This window comes from Phoca vitulina, unplaced genomic scaffold, assembly GCF_004348235.1.
Source record: "Phoca vitulina isolate PV1807 unplaced genomic scaffold, GSC_HSeal_1.0 scaffold4, whole genome shotgun sequence".
Classification (NCBI taxonomy): Eukaryota; Metazoa; Chordata; class Mammalia; order Carnivora; family Phocidae; genus Phoca; species Phoca vitulina.
This window is the reverse complement of record NW_022589707.1, coordinates 36,122,545-36,137,983: the sequence shown is the minus strand read 5'-3', so window position 1 is coordinate 36,137,983 and position 15,439 is coordinate 36,122,545.

The window sequence follows — 15,439 nt, the reverse complement described above, 5'->3', positions numbered from 1 at the left end:
GTATGAAAGGCAAGAGCAAGAGAATATAGGAACACTGTATATTGATTCAGGTCTAACAAATACAAAACCAGTCATTGGTGAGGAAAGGATTTTGGAATGGTCTTTAGAATTCTTTTAAATATATGTTTCTATAAAGTTGGCTGTAGAAAACTTTTTCCTGTGGAATATGGTGTTAGAGGTGTACATTTTCAAAAGTTTCAAAAGGAAGGAAATGGTCCCACTATATAATAAAAATCAGTATTGAGATTGAAGCAACTTGTATAAATCACACATTTTAGGATATATTTTCCTAATAGTCCTAACAGTCAGGTAGATAGAAATTCAGGCGTGAAAACTGAAAAGATTTTGTAACTAATTATAATCTCTGGAGGCTTAGGTTTTGGATTTCCTTGTCTTCAATATGCCAAATTTAGTCCTTGAGATAAATAAATAGCTCCTTGTGGGGATTTCTAGCTTTTAAGTGCCTTTCGGTTCTGATAGGATTCATCTTCTGCTCTTTTGGTACCATGGAGCTGTGTGTGCATAAGTCACCGGGAGCCATCCTTGCTTCCTTTTAAGGAATCTACTTATTTCTGTAATCTGAAGAATAAGTTTCTGAAGACTGAGTTTCTCCTTTTAAGCAGGGGTCATTTCACAAAGAAAATGGCTTCTCATATTTATTCACATTTTTCCTTCTCTCACTTTCAGGAAACAGGGAAGAGTGGTAGAGTCTCATTCATTCAACAAATATTTGTTGAGTGCCTATATGCATCAGGCACTGTGCTAGGTACTATCACATAGTCCCTGCACTCATGGAACCTTCTGGAAAATGTAGCAGACCTTTCCCAGATGGCCTACAAGGCTAACAGTTTTTCTCCTCAGAACACCAAAACAAATATTATCAGTATAAATGGCCTAATATTACACATAGAACCACATTGTCACTTGGTCCCTAACTGTTTTGTGCAGTATGCTGTTATTAAACTAAATGTATTTATTTTGCCCTATCCACTATAATTTACCTAACACATTTTAAAAATTTTCAAAACAGGAGACAGGAGCATCTGGGTGGCTCAGTCGTTAAGCGTCTGCCTTCAGTTCAGCTCGTGATCCCAGGGTCCTGGGATCGAGCCCCACGTTGGGCTCTCTGCTCTGCGGGAAGCCTGCTTCTCCCTCTCCCGCTCCCCCTGCTTGTGTTCCTGCTCTCACTGTGTTTCTCTGTCAAATAAATAAATAAAATCTTAAAAAAAAAAAAAACAGGAGACAATTTAACGGGGCTGATTAGATACATGCTCATTGTTAGCTGCTGTCTTGAGAGTTTCTGTGCCCACTGCAGGTAGCTGTAATGTGGTGTTGGCTCTGCTCTCTGATAGCAGTCACGAACACTTGTGGACTCTACAGTCCAATAACAAAGGATGGCAGAGATTTTTTCCATGATGTACAATTCTGGGCACTTCTAAATTAAGTCTCAAGTTCTTAATATGTTTTGGAGGCAGGTATATGATCCAATCAATTAGATTAATTGTAAAAGGGTAATTACAAGGCCCACTTCACTAGTGAGTGTGAATATGGCCTGAGAGAACAAAAACCCGGGGCCTGGCCAGGCTGTGTACCCAGGGGCAGGCCTAGGGATGGTGAGGCCTAAAGCTTATGCAGTTGGGGGGAAGGCATAAAAAAATACAAAATTATGAATTAAAAATATATTAGAATGAAGAACATCTCAAATTAAAAAATTAATAGCCAGCAGTTGTTGCAAATATCATAATATCCAGAATAACATAATTTTTAAATTAATTAACTGCTGGATCTTTGACCCCATAATATTTTTTCTTTTATGTCTTTGATCTGCCTACTCTTTGCCTCCTTATGTGACATTTTGTGTTATACTTTTCTGTCGAGAGAACAGGAAGGTAACTTTGTCTTTCCTCTGGCGTGGTTGATCAAATTAGCCCTCCCCCCTTTTATTTTGTGCTACTCGTAGTTTTAAAAAGCATTTTTTAGGGGCGCCTGGGTGGCTCAGTCAGTTAAGCAACTGCCTTTGGCTCAGGTCATGATCTCAGAGCCCCAGGATCAAGTCCCACATCAGGCTCCCCGCTCAGTGGGGAGTCTGCTTCTCCCTCTGACCCTCCCCTCTCTCATGCTCTCTCTTTCTCTCACTCTCTCTCTCAAATAAATAAAATCTTTAAAAAAAAATTTTTTTTTTTAGCTTCACAACTTGCTAATGGGATTGTTGTATAAAATTTTAGAATTGTCAAATTTAAGGAAAATGCCATTAAATTTATTTCAGGGTTTTTCAAATTTTCTTGTGAAATCCTAAATATTCTTTGAATTGACAGCACTCATTTACCAGTTGGTCACTGATGTCCTTGTTTCAGCTGAGCATTATGAGTTTTATGTGCTCTTCAACCATAGCAGTAATTTCATGTAAATGGGCCAAAAGGGCAACATCTTTTTCCAATATGCTCATATGATTTATTCTTCTTCATTAGATGGATTATCAAGAAATTTAAGAGCCTGCTCATTACTTTGATTCAAAATGTATGTCTCCTTGTTAAAGAATTAATGATTTTTTTGCATGCTTAGAAAAATGTTTGTTTGCAATTTGCTTCTTTGTGTCAGAATAGTTTCTATTTTGATGAAGTCTCAATAGTTCATTTTTGCTTTTGTTTCCCTTGCCTCAGAAGACTTATCTAGAAAGAAGTTGCTTCAGCCAATGTCAATGAGGTTACTACCTGTGTTCTCTAGAATTTTTATGGTTTCAGGCCTCACAATTAGGTCTTTAATCCATTTTGAATTTATTTTTGTGTTTCTTGTAAGAAAGTGGTCCAGTTTCATTCCTTGCATGTTGCTGTCCAGTTTTCCCAACCCTATATGATTTTTCCATTGGATATTCTTTCTTGCTTTGTCGAAGATTAATTTACCATAGAGTTGTGGGTTCATTTCTGAGTTTTCTATTAATCTGCATGTCTATTGTTGTGCCAGTACCATACTCTTTTGATAACTACAGATTTGTAATATAACTTGAAGTCCAGAGTTGTGATGCCTCTATCTTTGCTTTTCTTTTTCAAGGTTGCTTTGGCTATTTGGGTTTTTTTGTGGTTCCATACAAATTTTAAGATTGTTTGTTCTAGCTCAGTGAAAAATGCTGTTGGTATTTTGATAGGGATTGCTTTAAATGTGTAGATTGCTTTGGGTAGTATAGACATTTAACAATTGTTCTTCCACTCCATGAGCATGGAACGTCTTTCCATTTCTTTGTGTCCCCTTCAATTTCTTTCATCAGTGTTTTAAAGTTTTCAGAGTACAGGTCTTTCACCTCTTCATCAAAATAAAAACCTTCTGCACAGTGAAGGAAACCATCAACAAAACTAAAAGGCAACCTATGGAATGGGAGAAAATATTTGCAAATGACATATCTGATAAAGGGTTAGTATCCAAAATATATAAGAACTTATAAAACTCAGGGGACCTGGGTGGCTCAGTTGGTTAAGTGTCTGCCTTCTGCTCAGGTCATGATCTCAGGGTCATGGGATCGAGCCCCACATCGGGCTCCTTGCTTAGCGGGGAGTCTGCTTCTCCCTCTTCTCCCTGCTCCTGCCCTCTCTCTTGCTATCTCTCTCTCTGTCTCTCAAATAAATAAATAAATAAATAAATAAATGATATTTTAAAAAAAAGAACTTATAAAACTCAACATCCAAAAAATGAATAATCCAATTTAAAAATGGGCAGAAGACACGAATAGACATTTTTTCAAAGAAGACATACAGATGGCCAACAGACACATGAAAAGATGCTCAATGTCACTCATCATCAGGGAAATGCAAATTAAAACTACAATGAAATATCACCTCACCCCTGTCAGAATGGCTAAAATCAACAACACAAGAAACAACAGGTGTTGGCAAGGATGTGGAGAAGAAGGAACCCTCTTGCACACAAACTGGTGCAGCCGCTCTGGAAAACAGTATGGAAGGTCCTCAAAAAGTTAAAAGTAGAACTATGCTATGATCCAGCAATTGTACTACTAGGTATTTACCCAAAGAATACAAAAATACTAATTAAAAGGGATACATGCACCTCGATGTTTATATCAGCATCATCTACAATAGCCAAATTATGGAAACAGCCCAAATATGCATTGTCTGATGAATGGATAAAGAAGATGTGGTGTGTATATATATAATGGAATATTACTCAGCCATAAAAAAAGGATGAAATCTTCCTATCTGCAATGACGTGGATGGAGCTAGAGAGTATTATACTAAACAAGTCAGTCAGAGAAAGATAAATACCATATGATTTCTCTCATATGTGGAATTTAAGAAACAAAACAAATGAGCAAAGGGAAAAGAAGAGAAAGAGAGAGAGGCAAACCAAGAAACAGACTCTTAACTATAGAGAACAAACTGATGGTTACCAGAGGGGAGGTGGGTGGGTAGATGGATGAAATAGGTGATGGGGATTAAGGAGGGCACTTGTTGTGATAAGCACCGAGTGTTATATGGAAGTGTTAAATCATTATATTGTTATCTGAAACTAATATAACACTGCATGTTAACTAGAATTTAAATTTAAAAAATTTAAAAATTATGTAAAAAATAAATGGTTGTACCAAAAAAGCAAGAATAGTTTTATTGATTCCATATAAAAATAAATGAAATGTCCTTATTTTGTTCATTTATAATTCATGTGCATTAGAACTTGCATTTTGATCAGTGTTGATAAGAAATGAAACTCCTTCTTATACTTCTGATTGGAAGAACTTTGTGTAGAAAGCTTCTTGCTCCATACATTTTAAATCTCATTTCTCCTCCATCACCCACATACTTCAAATGTCAAGAGCTGTGGACTTGTTCACATCACACATAGCTCCTCTGGCCTCACACCTTCACATTACATGGGGAGTCATCACAGAGAGCTGTAGGAATGTACCTAAAAGCCATTCTTTCTAGGACAACTGGGAACCTGACTCAGCATGCAAGTAACTGAATCAGAGAAACATACCTCACTAAACCCAAATTCCGTGTATCCTCAACTCAGTGTCCCCTAGGTCAGTGGTTTTCAACTGGGGAGATTTTGCACCCCTCCTCCTACCTCGGGATTTTTAGAAATGTCTGGAGACATTTTTCATTTTCATGACTGTGGGGGTAGGGTGGTACTACTGGAATCTAGTGGTAGAGACCAGGAATACTGCTAACCATCCTTCACTGCACGAAATAGCTCTCACCACAAATAGTTATCCAGCCCCAAATGTCAACAGTGGGAGACTAGTAAACTCCGACTAAATGGATCCCCCAAAAGCCACAGCTACTCCAATGCCACCTGATGTGAGCAGCAGTGTGACAGAGGGGAAGTCAAAGTGGAAGTGACTGTAGTCCTAACTGTGGTTAAAATATTTCACTTCTGCGAATGTTGGGAAACAATGATCATGTGAACACATTTCTTGATCTTGGGAGGGGCTGGGGAGAGCAAGGTGCCCTGAAGCTTCAGCTTCATTAGTTTCATGGTAAAGCCTCTTCTTTGGTGCTTTGTGTTGGGTCCTTTCTTCCCTTCCCCGCCCCCAGCCCGTGTCCTCCAAAAGTAGAACGTTTGTTTTGCATATAAGAGGGGAAAAGCCCGTAAGCTCTGAGCAGTGAGAGTTTGCCATTTTTCCAATCGAATAACGATCTGCTGGAGACGGGGTACCAGCGGCTGGCCTTCAGTTTTCACCTGATCTCTCACTGATTTCTCATGGGCCCTACTTCTTGAGGACGATGTGGGTTTCCTTGGCTGGGAAGATATTAGCACTTTATACACTTTCCTTCACCAGATGTTTCCTCAAATGTATTGTCTTTACTAAATCTGAACCCACAGTAGCTCTTTAAAATAATGTTTTTCCCCGTCTGATGGTAAAAACAACCCATGTATATAGAAAAACATTTTAGAAAGTACAGAAAATATAAAGAAAATTAAAACATTCTGAAAAAAACCACGACTGTTATGACTGATCGATGTTTTGGTATGTTTCCTTCTAATCATTCCCTGTGTGTGTGTGTGTGTGTTTAATTAATATATCGTATATTTTCTGTCTTCTCATTGTCTTCTTTTATATATTTTTATTTATTTTATCTATCATACTTTCCCTGTCATTAGATATTTTTTGAAAAATATTTTTTTTCATGACTATATGACATTCCATCCTGTGACTTTCATAATTTATAGAAGCACTTTTTTCTTATAAATATATCTACACCCACCCCTAGTGTTCCCATTTCTATAAATAATGTTGTAACGAATATCCTCGTACATAAATCTTTGCCTATATCTTGATTCTCTCTCTAAAATAGATTCCCAGAATTGCAGTAACTGGGCTAAAAAAAATGAACATGTAAGGTACTTGCATTGAAATTATCAAATTACTTTCCAGACCACAGTATAATTTAAATTTTATTCCTAATGTCATCTTGATGATTAAGAGGAGGATTCTAAACCCTCAACATCCTACTTTAATGAGAAAATCAGATCTCAATAGAAATAGTCATTATTATATACAATGTATGAAACTGCCCTGCCAAGAGCAGGTAATTTGGGCCTGAAGGTGACTTTAGACACTGCCTCATTTTATGTGGGTCTGAACTGAGGCCTACAGAGATGAAGTTACTCACCTGAGGATGTACAGTAGATCGGTGTAGAGATGAGGTGAGAACCCATAGTGCTAATGTCAGCACTTAAAATTTATAATCCTGTACATTTTATGTGGTTTTCAACTTAACTAATTGGAACAGAGTGACCCTGTAAGACAGGAAAGTCAAGAGTTATGATGCCCATTTTACAAGTGAGAAAACTGAGGCCCTGATAAATTGAGAGCCTTGTCCGTAGCCCTGTAGCTCTTATGGTGGAGCTTGAATACTCTGCTCCACTCAACCAGTGTTCTCAATCTTGGTGGTGCATTAGAGTCACTGGAAAAATACTTACACCTGGACTCTATCTCAGACCAATTGATTAGAATTTGGGGGATTGAGACTGAGCACTCATATTTTTAAAAACTCTCCAAATAATCCCAATGTGTAGCCAGGGTTGAGAATACTGCACTACCTCTAAGACAGCATAAAATTTCATCTATCCTGCCACTTCTGATATTTTGATGGTCTTGCTTAGAGCCTAGTGTTAAGAAAGAGTCTGAGGCCAAAAGTCTAAGATCAAGGTGTTGGCAAGGTTAGTTTCTTCTCCTTGGCTTGCAGATGGCTGCCTTCTTCTGTGTCCACATATGGTCTTTCCTCTGTGCATGCATCCTTGGTGTCTCTCTGTGTATCCAAATTTCCTCTTCTTAAAAGGACACCAGTCAGATTTGATTAGGAACCATCCTAACCTGCTCATTTAACTTAATCACTCCTTCAAAGGCCCTGTCTCCTAATACACTCATATTCTGAGGTACTAAGGATTAGGACTTCAACATAAGAATTTGGGGGGGACACAATTCAGCCCATAATAGGGTGAATCCTTGTAAAATGTTGAAAAATAATTCTTATCCTTGTTTATCAGGCTCTCAGGCTTTGGGTTAGAACAGTCTTAACCAGGGCAGTTTGCTTCCCAGAGGACATTTAGCAATGTCTGGAGACATTTTTGGTTGTCATAGCTAGAGTGAGAGGTTGCTAATGGCATCAAGTAGGTAGAGACCAGGGATGCTGCTAAATACCATGCAACACACAGGACACCCCTAATAACAAAGAATTATCTGGTCCAAAATGTCAATTGTGTTGAGGCTTGAGAAATCTTGAGTTAGAGAGACCTCAGTTGGAATCTGTGTTGTGATACCTAATAGACATCTGGCCTTGTAACATGCTCCATCTTTATGAATATCCTCATCTGTATAGTCCTTATAGTGGGTTAAATGAGATAATCTATTGCAGCTTTTAGCATACGGCCTGACTCCTGGAAGCTCTCAACAACCTTTAAGTGCTTTATAGATTTCTCCCCCAACAGATGCCTCACTGGAGAGCTCAAGTGGGAATTAGAATTGGGAGATGTCCAGCATGAGGCAAGAGGAAGGGCCACGCCAGGCACAGGTAGGTAAGCAGGCCACAAGAAGGCAAAGGCCAAGGCTTGCAGAAATATATTGAATTCCATATTTTCTTTGGATGTTTTCCAGTTTCAAATATGTCTACTTCATTGGGCGAAATACGGCTTGAATTAGGGACAGCCTTTTCTCTGAACATAAAAGGTTACATCATGCATTTCCAGGATCTGTGCAGCCTGCTTCTTCTTCCTCGAAATCATTTAGAAAGATGTGTCGGGCACATCAGATTTCCTGCTTGTAGTGTCAGGTCTGGAAGGCCCCCGAGGGGGAGGAGGGAGTGGCAGAGGGGTGGAAAGCAGTCTTTAGAGGGGAGGACTGTTTGACACACACTGATACCCTCAGAGTTTTCTTCTAATTAAAAAGATACTAGAATGCAAACAATGAATCATGGAACACTACGTCAAAAACTAGTGATGTAATGTATGGTGATTAACATAACATAAAATAAAATTTAAAAAAATAAAGAATGCAATTCTATATTAGGACCCACACTGCACTTTACAGAAAGGTTTAATTACCTGGGCACTAAAGTAATCTTTTTATGCTATTACATTAGCTTCCTCCAACCTACCCATGATGTGATCTCTGGGCTAGCAGTATTTGCTTCGCAGGGTCTTTGTTAGAAATGCAGAACCTCAGGCTCCACTCCTGAGGACCGGGTGAGGCAGAACCTGCCTTGTAATAAGATCCCCAGGCGAGAAGCATGCTCTAGTCTCTGTGGTATGGCTCCCTCTCCTTTTTACTGGAATTTTCTCTTTCACCCTGCTTTCACGGCTCCACAGACCTCTTGTGCATTTGTCTTTCACTGTGAGCCACCTCAATCCTTTCTGGGCTTCAGTGGAGTATAAATATTTAGTAAATGTAACGTGTTATTGGTCGTCCAAACCAGGTTCTGGCATAGAACTCTTCTTAATTGTTTTTGATGTCCGCTCTACAGGTTAGGAGCGGAGGCTCAAAAAGGATGACCCTGACCGAGGAAGGCAGTGCTCAGCAGTGGCTTCAAGGGTTTCATTAGCTCCCATTACCACCCCCAAGCTGCCACTACAAATTATCTAATATTAATATAATAAAATGGTGAACATTTTGCATAAAATTGCACCTGATAAATAAAATTGTGCAAGCCGTACAAATCCACTTCAAGACACTCCCCTCTCACCCCTCCAGCCCTTCCAGCTCGCTCGTGGTCCCTATTGCCCTTCCAAATGGAACTTGGAGAGTGACACTGCACACAAGGCCACTTCATTCCACCACGTTGCCCCAACGTTTCTTCTGGAAACTAAGGAAGGAAAAGTTTTAAGTCACTTCCCAAACACTTTGAATCAGAAAGTGTTTTTGGAAATTTCCCACAACATTATGAGGGATCTTCCAAAGGAAAATGTCTTAACTGGCTATTCTCTAGTCCCTTCCTGTCCAGTTCTTTTAAACAGAAGGAATTTGACTGGCTGTCCTGGATCAGGTTTTCCCCCTTCCACACTGTCCCACAATGTGTCAGACGAAGAAATGAGGTAAGGTGTGCGGTGGAGGAAGACAATGTTGTGTTAGCAAGGAAGACTGTCATTTGAAACATGATGCTGGCACACAGGCTTTTCCAGATCTGATTAGAATGTTATGGAATGGCCTATAGAAAGACTTTGCAATGTCTCCCTCTGAGAAGGCATTTAATGAGCAAGGGAAGTTGTCTTAGTGTGGAAGGGTTCAGACAGATGCTTAACTACAGTGGAGACTCAGGCAGAGAAAGAACCTACCTGGCTAGCCTAGTGCACCAAGGAGACAGGAAGCCTTTCTCATGAGCCTGAACTGCAGGTTGATCAGCAGGACTGTTGCTAAGAAAACTGGTAATCTACTTTTTAATTTTTCTTCTTACCATATTACCAGAGGACTATAGAATGGTCATTATGGGCCAATCTGTGTAATTTCCATGTACAATATTTAAATATTTTCAGGTTGGTTTCCATTTTGATAGCATGTTGTTCCTTCATGTTTATCAGCCTGTGTAATCAGAGGAAGGTTTAGGGTGGGCTCTTGCAAAACAACCCTATGAACACATATGTATCATATGAATAGTGTGATTCTTTTCTGCTTTCCCTGTTGTGTCAGATACAGGAATAGAAATAAGACCTTCACGATGACAGTTTAATATTTTTCCTCTCTGCTCCTATAGCTTATTACCATTTGACATATTTTCTGGGGAAAGAGGGGTATTGTAATTTTCTTTGGTGCCTACCAATTAAAGACTAAGCATTTTGATGGAGGGGGTGGATCATGATCAGAAATAAATAGGGGTGCCTGGGTGGCTCAGTCGGTTAAGCGTCTGCCTTCGGCTCAGGTCATGATCCCAGGGCATTGGGATTGAGCCCCACGTTGGGCTCTCTGCTCAGCAGGGAGTCTGTTTCTCCCTCTTTCTCTCTCTGCCCCTCCACGCACTTGTGCGTGCACTCTCTCTCTCTCAAATAAATAAATAAAATCTTAAAAAAGAAAAAGAAATAAACTCTGAAGCAAGTAATATCCTGTTTTTCTGAAAATAGTTTGAGAATAAGAAACAACAGGAGAATGCAGAAAATATGATCTGTTATCTCAGATTGTTTCTAAAACAAACTATTTTCCAAAAATAAAAATGAATTTTTTTCTATTATGCAATTGCTCTGGCTTGCATAAATCCAGTGGGCACTTTCAGCTGGGCAGAAAATTCCCAGTTTGTTTAAGTTACAAGAAATAGTATCTTCATTTCTTTTTGACATAAAGGCCATTCATTCATTGATTTGTGAACTGATTCAGTCATTCATTGGACAATATCTATTGAGCATGTATTGTACAGAGATGAATGGCCCTGCATGAAGGAATGCACACTCACGGGGACAACAGACATATGCGTCCACTATTACCAGTGTGGTGATTGCAAATCACAGGTCTGCAAGCCCTGAGTAGGGATCCTCGTCTGGTTTGGGACTCTCAAGGAAACCTTCCAAGAAGGAGGGTTGAACTGATTCTTGATGAATGAAGAATAATCAGTTAAGTTTTGGCGAAGTAAATGAGAAGAGGAAGGGGTTTAGAAGAGGAGAAACAGCACATGTAGACACGGAGGTCAGAAAATGTGGTGGGTTCACGGAGCAAAACGAAAAGCAAAGCTATGCCAGGAGGCGGTGGGGTATCCTTGAGTGTTATGAACTGAATGCCGGTTAGTGCTATTGAAAGAGAGGAAAGAAAGAAACACAGTCCTGTGATTCCTTAATAGATCCATGCTTCCACCAGATTTCAAGACATGTTTTCCTATGTGTTTAATCCCATATTGAGAAGGGTCTATTGTTCTCTGTTCTCCAGGAAATGCTCCATAGTCAAAACATCACTTGACATTCCATCCTCTTGCAACAAGCAGGATGGCTGAAGCTATACTTTGTCTTATAGTTATGATCCATGACAATTACATTACTAAGAATAACAGTCTTTAGAGCAAGATCCACAGATTTATCACTAGCATTTAAATCAACGCCCAGTCACTTAAATAAATATCCACTTTGCTAAATTACTTTCTCTGTCAGTGTCAGAGAGAAAAGGAGTGCCTGAGAGCTTTTGTTTGACATTAGAAATGAAGACCCAAGGAGCAGGGATGGGCAAATTGAGAAATAAATTTCTCAGATAGTTAAAATATCAATGCTATGAAGTAAGAGGAGTATTTCTGAACATCTATGTGAAAGGATTTGGCTCCAGGGTGTGAACGAGTGCCCTAGTCATCTGGAGGTAGAAATCAGAAAAAGAGAACAGTTTAAAAGCACAAAACCCATTTTGACACATGTCTGTTTGGAGCAGTTGGGAGTTTTGTGAATGCCTCGCCAGGTGGCTTTTTAAGCTCTCCCTAATCTCTAATGAGTCTGCCTTCTTGTCTCACAACTGGGCATCTGTCACTCCTCTCAGACTTGGCAGAGGGTATTGTTGATAAGGGAAAACCCGTGAGGCTCAAAGGTCTTATGAGCGGCTCTTTTCCCTCTGTCTGCTAGGATGGTCTGCCCTTTAATAAAAATAATGGCCAACCTTATGTGGTGGTGTCTCAGGCATTTTACAGATGTGATTTCATTTCATTCTACATCAACATTATGAGATAAGTATTGCCATCCCCGTCTTCATGGGAGGAAACTGTAGTTCAGAGGAGTTTAACTAACTTACCAAGGTCACCTTGCCAATAAGTGGTAGAGCTGGGTTTGAACCCAGGCAGTCAGATGCCCAAACCATGTTTTCCCAACATAACGTACTATCTCCCTGTGGTATCTGGACTTGTAGCATAGGATTTGTGTTCCAACCTCTTAAGTTCCTGAATCAAGTTTCTTAGAGCATACTCTTTTCCACTGAAACAGAGTTATCCACACAGAGAGAGAGGCATAGAGATAAAAATTTAAAAACCCTAAGACTTATGCCTAAGATGCTGTGGCTACAGAAATTATCCATGAATCTTCCACTATAGGCAAAGTGATTTTGAGCAAGTCACTTGACTTCTTTGGTTCTACATCTGTAAGCTGAAGGAATGGGGTCAGATGTTTCTTTAGGCTTCAAATCTATAAATCTGATATACTCAGCAAACAGAGAAAGAAGGCTGGGGGGCTTGGGGGGTGGGCTTCACAGTAAGTGCCTAAGTTCGTTTGGGGGTTTATGTTACAGGAATATGTTAGCTGGGGCTCTTTAGGCTGCAATTATAGAAACCCAACCTGAACATGTTCAAACTAGGTGATTTTATTAATTTCATGATTGAGGAACTCCGTGAACTCTGAAGTAGGCAGCTGGCCTTGAAGAAGAGATTTTGCAGCTGGGGCATTGAGAAACCCCCAAGTTCCTGCCCTCTTGGCCTCTCTTCTCTGCCTCTCCTGATACTTGTTTCCTCTTTCTTACAGAACAGTCTTCCCTGTTTAGCTGTCCAGGTGGCAGAAACTCACTGTCTCTTAGATCTGATCCAAATTTTGCAGGAACTGATTTCCATGACTTGGGTCCCCTTGGACCAATCAACAGCAGCCAGAGGGTGGAGTAACATAGTAGGGACAAGTTGCTCCCCTTCATCTTGGAGGGTAGAGAAGAGCCGTAAGTTGATAATGAGCCAGGTTGAATTATTCCAGAGAATGAGAACCATGACTCCCATTTATTCGAGGTGATGGCTAAGATGATGAGATACTGAAGGACTTATACACTCTCATATAGCAAATGACTAGATGGACGAAGAATGAAGCATAGATTTTAGCTTTTAGTTCTCTCTGCCTACTTGACTGTATTTCATTAGATCTCATTAGGGAATCTACTACCTTATTTGAGTTGACTATGTAACTGCTTTGAGTGGTAGTTCTAAGTACCAGAAGAAGGAATCTAATGAATTATATCCCCTCCCCTCTCCAAAAGGTACACCTTTTCCTATGCACATTCAGTTGATCCAAAGTAAAATTAAATTGAAATTGTCCCCTTTCACAGTAAGCTTTCATTCAAATGCTAACCTTATAAGACTGTTAGGAAAGATTTTATCAAACCATTTCAGAGGTGAGCAATAAATAGATCCCATACTTCTTATAAAGCTTAAACCTCATACCTCTCAGCCCTGAGAGTATGGCTGCAAGGTATCATTGTGGCTTTCTTAAAAGGCCTTACGTCTCTACCAGTAGGATGTGATCTTGTTTGAGGGACCCAGGCACTTGGAACTATGGAAGAATTTCCTTTGTGTGAAACTTAGCTCAAACATGCTCTGTCACGCTTGATGGAGTTGTTTATGGGCTACTTCCTTTCAACCCCAACCAGCAGGCCCATGGCTGCATTTCACAAGCTATTAAAAACACGAGCTCTCTCTTTTTTTGTGTGTGTGGCATCTAACCATTTATTTTGAATATTACATATTTGGAAAAGCATTCAAAATAGAAAATGACGGCTTTGGGGGATTCTGACTATGTCCTGAGTAAACTAGATCCATAATCTGAAACATATTCACATTATGCAGGAATGATGACCATGGTCTGTTGCCATGATTTTTTCAATACTTGAAAGCTTCATTTTTCTGTTTTCAGGGAATTATGTTTTGATTTCTGTTTTCCATAGACAGTAGCAGACACTCACCTCCCTTAATCATTCATGACCTTCCCTCACTGTTTTTATTTTGGCACCAAAGAGTTTCTCCTTCTCCAAAAATACCCTCCAGAGCATTCAACATTTTTCTTAGTTATCACTTAAACCAATACAATCTTTTGTTAAATTAAATTCTTACAGTTTATGAAACACTTTTGGGAACATTTTATCATTTGATCCTCTTCTAAACCTTGTGAAATAGTTATCATTCTCATCTCCATTTTACAGATGAGGAAACTGAACTTTATAGAGTTGCCGAAAGTCACACAAGGTGGGATCTGTGCCCAGGGCTTCTGTCTATAGAGCCTGTGCTACTTAATCTTTCATTCATTCATCCACCCACTTACCCGTTCATTCATTCATTCACTCATTCATTCATTCAGCAATAGTTTAGTACCGGTAGTATGGCAAACAGATAAACCAGCACACCCTGCCTCTAGATGCTTTAGAGGCTCAAGGAAATCCAGTGGAATGTGATAGATCTTCTGGTAGGGTTAGGACATTGGGTTTGCCCAAAGAGGCTTAGCTGTGTTGTGTCTGATAGCACCACACTTGACTACATTGTGAGCTATTCCCACAAGTACTTGACCATGTGTTGCACTAGGCCTGTTGCTTTTTCCAGTGAGGGCTAAAAGCATGTGGATGACTACAGAGCAGAGAGGGAGGGGACTCATTAGCCCTTCCATCTGGCTCAACTGACAGAGTTTTAACCATAATATTGTGCTGATGACAAGACACACACTGTGCTTTTATCTTTCTTTGCCTTTCCTTTGAGCTTATTTCCAATGGCTGCTGATTTTATCTCTTAGTAGAAAGACAACTGTGTTCATTTCTTCTGCATTCTAGCTAGGGGTTGGCAAACTTTCGGTAAAGGTCCATAAGAACAGGACCAGGCACTTGAGTGAGGCACTTGCGTCAGGTAAAAATACTGGAGGGGGTAAAAACAAAAACAAAAACAAAAAAAAACCCTCAGTAATTAAGATAAATACTATTTCAATACAATATTTTAAAAAATCAATACAAAAATCCATGATGAACAACATATCAAAAATTTCAGCAAAATCAGATGAGATGCAGTGCTGTGCAGAGCCATGTAGGAGCCTGGGGTGAAAGAAGAGTGATACTAAACCTTTGATAGAGCATTGAAACCCTATGCAGGGTTGGGTCTTAATTTGACCTCTTATTTCCAGGACACCTCAAAATGTTTTTTCTCAGTGGGTCTCCTTGGGGAATCTCTTTTCTGTTAAACATGCCTCACTGCTCCTAACTATCCCCAACTTTGGAAACCCAACTTTTGATTTCCAAGGAAACCTCAGAGTT